The sequence below is a fragment of the Oncorhynchus tshawytscha genome, unplaced genomic scaffold (genome assembly GCF_018296145.1).
Source record: "Oncorhynchus tshawytscha isolate Ot180627B unplaced genomic scaffold, Otsh_v2.0 Un_contig_7238_pilon_pilon, whole genome shotgun sequence".
In the NCBI taxonomy this organism is placed as follows: domain Eukaryota; kingdom Metazoa; phylum Chordata; class Actinopteri; order Salmoniformes; family Salmonidae; genus Oncorhynchus; species Oncorhynchus tshawytscha.
Genome location: NW_024609722.1, coordinates 1 through 6,754, shown reverse-complemented (window position 1 = coordinate 6,754; position 6,754 = coordinate 1).

Genomic DNA, 6,754 nt, shown 5'->3' with positions numbered 1-6,754 from the left:
TGTGGGAAAGGTTTTGTTCAACTGTCACGTTTGAAGGAACACTACCCGACGCACTCGGGAGAGAAACCGCACTGCTGCTCTGTGTGTGGGAAGCGCTTCACTACTGCGTCGTACCTCAAAACGCACAGCAAAGTCCACCTGGGGAGAGTCCTTATACCTGTAACATATGTAGGAGAGATTGCCAGAAGTTGTCCGCATTCAAGTTACACATGAGGATCCACACAGGAGAGAAGCCCTTCAGTTGCTCTGTGTGCGAGAAGCAGTTCACTCAGAAAAGACATCTGCAAGACCACCAGAAAGTACACACTGGAGAGAAACCGTACCCTTGCCCCCACTGTGACAAGCGGTTCAGCTTCTCCTCCGCCTTGAAAAGACACCAGCAGTTACACACAGGAGAAAAACCCCACTGCTGCTTTGTGTGTGGGAATAGTTTCTCTCAAGCAGGGCGCCTGAAAGAACACCTACAGACGCACTCGGGAGAGAGACCTTTCTCCTGCTCTGTCTGCGAGAAAACCTTCAGAAAAGCTTCTGAACTCACGATACACAACAGATCGCATACAGGAGAGAGACCGTACAGCTGTGCTGAATGTGGTAAGACATTCACCAGTTCTATGAAGCTGGGACGACACAAGAAGATCCATCAGAACACAAAAACTGTAGAGGTTCTGACGAAAGATGTGAAGAGTATTCCATGAGTATTGATGATGATGATGAAGAAGAGGAGGAGCCTCTACAGTTAGTGGATGCTAGTAGGGTGAAGAGGAGGAGCCTCTACAGTTAGTGGATGCTAGTAGGGTGAAGAGGAGGAGCCTCTACAGTTAGTGGATGCTAGTAGGGTGAAGAGGAGGAGCCTCTACAGTCAGTGGATGCTAGTAGGGTGAAGAGGAAGAGGAGGAGCCTCTACAGTTAGTGGATGCTAGTAGGGTGAAGAGGAAGAGGAGGAGCCTCTACAGTTAGTGGATGCTAGTAGGGTGAAGAGGAAGAGGAGGAGCCTCTACAGTCAGTGGATGCTAGTAGGGTGAAGAGGAAGAGGAGGAGCCTCTACAGTTAGTGGATGCTAGTAGGGTGAAGAGGAAGAGGAGGAGCCTCTACAGTTAGTGGATGCTAGTAGGGTGGATAATCGTGATGATTGAATGAGTGCCACTTGATGACCGTTGGTCTCCTAACGAGGTGCCGGTTTAGACTGAGAATGATGAACAATGATGACCTCATAATGTAAAAATATATATATCTGCACACTGATGCATGTTTCCAAGGATTGTATTTTTATTTTAAGTGAGCAATGTTTTTGTGAAAGGTTAATGGTTTCAAGATTAAGCCAATTTGTATCAAATACATTTAAACTATAAAAAAAGAGAAAGCATGAAAAGGTGCATAAAGACAGCAGACGGAACAGTATAAAGCAGATAAACAACATTACTATCACACATCAGTCAATCCAACGTGAGAAATGACATGGGCAAACAAGTCGGTGGTATCTATCAACATTTTAATAAAGCGATCATTGTTCTTTCTATTTTATTATGGTTTAATTCATGTGATTAATATGCTAATTATGCAACAATCCAAATATTAGGTTTGTAGTCCATAGAGTAGATCTTCTTCCCTGTTCTTAACACTTTACAATAACTTGTCTTTTAATATCAATGTTCATAGTCTTAGCAAACGATGTTAGTTGTTTTAGAAAGTAGGATATTGCTGAAAGAAGCGCGTGTGTGTGTGTGTGTGTGTGTGTGTGTGTGTGGACAATCATTTCAGAATGAGGTGTTTGTGGAATATTGATATGGATGTGATGTCATAATCATGTTACGTGATGTCATAATCATGTTACGTGATGTCATAATCGTGTTACGTGAACAATGGAAATAAAAGTATAGATGGTGAATGTGCTAGTCCTTTCATTGTCTGGAGTCGGGACATGTTGTTGTTGATGACATTTACACTACGGCATGCCACTATTACGACACCTCTTCAACATATGTGGTTTCTGGTTTTAGTGGAGAGGATCTAGCCTGGAACAACCATCCAGAGGTCTCGTGAGCTTGCGTTCCGATTCGCTACAGCGGTAATCAGTTTGTAATGCCAGATGCAGGTGGCGTCGTCCTGCTTCATGCTCCCGGGGTCCTGTCCCCATCTTTTTTTGAACGGGCTTTGACAATTCTATCCTCAAATTTGTGAAAAATTATAAACTTGTTGGTATATTGGCATATATACCACACCCCCTCGGGCCTTATTGCTTTATTATACCAAGGCTGTCAGCCAATCAGCATTCAGATTATATTCTTGTTTGTGGATGAATGTACTTCTCCCAGATGCACTTTATGATGTTTTTACATTGAAGACCATTCAAAACCATTCATAACTCCTACAAAAGGGAATAGACTACGAGGCTACTTCCTGGAAAACGACGGATCAATTTCGTACCGTATACACAAGGCTAGCATTGGAAGGGCGGGGGACGATCAAGAGAATGAGTGGGGTTCAGAAGGGATAGGATCCCGTGTTGACCAGTGGGAGGATATGGCAGTAAGAAAGGGGAGACGATGGCTAAAGCGTTTCTCCTCTGTCAGAAGGAGAGAGAGAACGAGAGGGGAACCACCCTACTATGGTAGAGGGGAAGAGGGCAATAGGCTGCGTTTATTTTTTTTGACAGGGAGTCAAAGCTGAGACCGAGGTCTCTTTCCCAGATGAGCCCTGGATAGCACCACAATGCTGGGGTGGCAGGGTAGCCTAGTGGTTAGAGCATTGGACTAGTAACCTGGAGGTTGCAAGTTCAAACCCCCGAGCTGACAAGGTACAAATCTATCGTTCTGCCCCTGAACAGGCAGTTAACCCACTGTTCCTAGGCCGTCATTGAAAATAAGAATTTGTTTTTAACTGACTTGCCTAGTTAAATAAAGGTAAAATAAATCAATACTGAACATAAAGATAAAATGTTTGTCCCATCTTTCATGAGCTGAAATAACATATCTGAAATGTTCCATGTGCTTATTTTGCACAAATCTGTTTACATCCCTGTTAGTGAGCATTTCTCATTTGCCAAGATAATCCATCCACCTGACAGGTGTGGCATATCAAGAAGCTGATTAAACAGCATGATCATTACACAGGTGCACCTTGTGCTGGGGACAATAAAAAGCCACTTTAAAATGTGCAGTTTTGTCACACAAGACAATCCTACAGATGTTTTGAGGCAGCGTGTGATTGGCATGCTGCCTGCAGGAATGTCCACCAGAGCTGTCGCCAGAGAATTTAACATTTCTCTATCATAATGTTGTTTTAGAGAATTTGGCAGTACATTCAGAACCACAGACCACTTGTAACCACGGCAGCCCAGGACCTCCACATCCGGTTTCTTCACCTTCTGGATCGTCTGAGACCAGCCACCCAGACAGCTGATGAAACTGTGGGTTTGCACAACTGAATAATTTCTGCACAAACTGTCAGAACCCATCTCATGTAAAGCTCATCTGCGTGCTCGTCGTCCTCACCAGGGTCTTGACCTGACTGCAGTTTGGCGTCGTAACCGACTTCAGCGGGCAAATGGCCTTCGATGGTCACTGGCACACTGGAGAAGTGTGTTCTTCACGGATGAATCCTGGTTTTAACTGTCCCGGGCAGATGGCGTGTAATGTGTATGGCGTCATGTGGATCCGCCGCCATCACCTCATGTTTCAGCATGATAATACACGGCCCCATGTCGCGAGGATCTGTATGCAATTCCTGGAAGCTGAAAATGTCCGTTCATCCATGGCCTGCACACTCACCAGACATGTCACCCATTGAGCATGTTTGGAATGCTCTGGATCGACATGTATACGACAGAGTGTTCCAGATCCTGCCGATATCCAGCAACTTCGCACAGCCATTAAAGAGGAGTGGGACAACATTCCACCAATCAACAGCGTGATCAACTCTCTGCGAAGGCTGACAGTGTATTGGGGTAAATGGTGGTCCCACCAGATACTGGTTTTCTGATCCTCTTTGAAATCGTTTCGTTTATATTTTTGTTCAGTGTCACATACGATCATTTTTTTTGTGTCCACGTCAATAAAAACATTTTCTCAAAATGATTGTTGGAAATTCAACTAACGCAAAAGCACCAGCCTTTGCCAAATGGACACACTGATTACACCGTGATCAACTGGTGGCTAAAGAAATGAGCGCATGGAACTCTTAGATGGCCTCTATAGGCCGATGCAGCAGTAGGCCCATAACTCTCATCATCACCTGAGTAACATACATAGAGGACTAAAGCCCACAGATGACAACAGAACATCCTGATATATTCAGGTTCTTTCAGTCACATTGATTTCTCTACTCTGCATGTCTGCCTCCCTTTCCACTTCACTATTGCTAGTGAAGTGTAACGTTGTATTGCCCGAGTGGCGCAGTGGTATATGGCACTGCATCTCAGTTGAGGCGTCACTGCAGTCCCCGGTTCAAATCCAGACTGCATCACATCTGGCCGTGATTGTCCCGTCAGGTAGTACACAATTGGCCCAATGCTGTCCGGGTTTGACCGGGGAGAGGCTGTCATTGTAAATAAGAATTTGTTCTTAACTGACTTGCCTAGTTGAATTAAAAATAAATAGGTCTCTCAGCATTACCAGGACAGAGAAACCACACATGCTCACATGGAGCACTCCAAACAAAAAGACAATTCAAACCTTGACTAAACTCCTAAATGATGGTTATGAAATAAACAAAGTTGTTTCTCACAAGGGTAGCAGGTTGTGAACTCTGTAAAGAAAGTTTCCACTCTGAGAAGAGTAAATGACTGTAATACAAGGCATTAATAACAGACATAGCAGTAACCAAAAGACAGAGATGAACATTTACTGGTTACATATGTAATGGGAATTTATTACAATAAACAGTCAAAGGGAAAACTATTTGCACAATGAAATAATACATGTGGAAGAATTGTCTGTAGAGCTGAGAGCATTCTGTAGAGCTGAGAGCATTCTGTAGAGCTGAGAGCGTTCTGTAGAGCTGAGAGCGTTCTGTAGAGCTGAGAGCATTCTGTAGAGCTGAGAGCATTCTGTAGAGCTGAGAGCATTCTGTAGAGCTGAGAGCATTCTTCTGTAGAGCTGAGAGCATTCTGTAGAGCTGAGAGCATTCTGTAGAGCTGAGAGCATTCTGTAGAGCTGAGAGCATTCTGTAGAGCTGAGAGCATGCTGAGAGCGTTCTGTAGAGCTGAGAGCATTCTGTAGAGCTGAGAGCATTCTGTAGAGCTGAGAGCATGCTGAGAGCTGAGAGCATTCTGTAGAGCTGAGCATGCTGAGAGCGTTCTGTAGAGCTGAGAGCATTCTGTAGAGCTGAGAGCATTCTGTAGAGCTGAGAGCATTCTGTAGAGCTGAGAGCATTCTGTAGAGCTGAGAGCATTCTGTAGAGCGTTCTGTAGAGCTGAGAGCATTCTGTAGAGCTGAGAGCATTCTGTAGAGCTGAGAGCATTCTGTAGAGCTGAGAGCATTCTGTAGAGCTGAGAGCATTCTGTAGAGCTGAGATTCTGAGCATTCTGTAGAGCTGAGAGCATTCTGTAGAGCTGAGAGCATGCTGAGAGCATTCTGTAGAGCTGAGAGCATTCTGCTGAGAGCATTCTGTAGAGCTGAGAGCATTCTGTAGAGCTGAGAGCATTCTGGAGAGCTGAGAGCATTCTGTAGAGCTGAGAGCATTCTGGAGTGCTGAGCTGAGAGCATTCTGTAGAGCTGAGAGCATTCTGTAGAGCTGAGAGCGTTCTGGAGAGCTGAGAGCGTTCTGTAGAGCTGAGAGCGTTCTGTAGAGCTGAGAGCATTCTGTAGAGCTGAGAGCATTCTGTAGAGCTGAGAGCATTCTGTAGAGCTGAGAGCATTCTGTAGAGCTGAGAGCATTCTGTAGAGCTGAGAGCATTCTGTAGAGCTGAGAGCATTCTGTAGAGCTGAGAGCGTTCTGTAGAGCTGAGAGCATTCTGTAGAGCTGAGAGCGTTCTGTAGAGCTGAGAGCATTCTGTAGAGCTGAGAGCATGAGAGCGTTCTGTAGAGCTGAGAGCATTCTGTAGAGCTGAGAGCATTCTGTAGAGCTGAGAGCGTTCTGGAGAGCTGAGAGCGTTCTGTAGAGCTGAGAGCGTTCTGGAGAGCTGAGAGCATTCTGTAGAGCTGAGAGCATTCTGTAGAGCTGAGAGCATTCTGTAGAGCTGAGAGCATGCTGAGAGCGTTCTGTAGAGCTGAGAGCATTCTGTAGAGCTGAGATTCTGTGAGCTGAGAGCATTCTGTAGAGCTGAGAGCATTCTGTAGAGCTGAGAGCATTCTGTGAGCTGAGCGTTCTGTAGAGCTGAGAGCATTCTGTAGAGCTGAGAGCATTCTGTAGAGCTGAGAGCATTCTGTAGAGCTGAGAGCATGCTGAGAGCTGTAGAGCTGAGAGCATTCTGTAGAGCTGAGAGCATTCTGAGAGCATTCTGTAGAGCTGAGAGCATTCTGTAGAGCTGAGAGCATGCTGAGAGCGTTCTGTAGAGCTGAGAGCATTCTGTAGAGCTGAGAGCATTCTGGAGAGCTGAGAGCATTCTGTAGAGCTGAGAGCGTTCTGGAGAGCTGAGAGCGTTCTGTAGAGCTGAGAGCATTCTGTAGAGCTGAGAGAGCGTTCTGTAGAGCTGAGAGCATTCTGTAGAGCTGAGAGCTGAGAGCATTCTGTAGAGCTGAGAGCATTCTGTAGAGCTGAGAGCATGCTGAGAGCGTTCTGTAGAGCTGAGAGCATTCTGTAGAGCTGAGAGCATTCT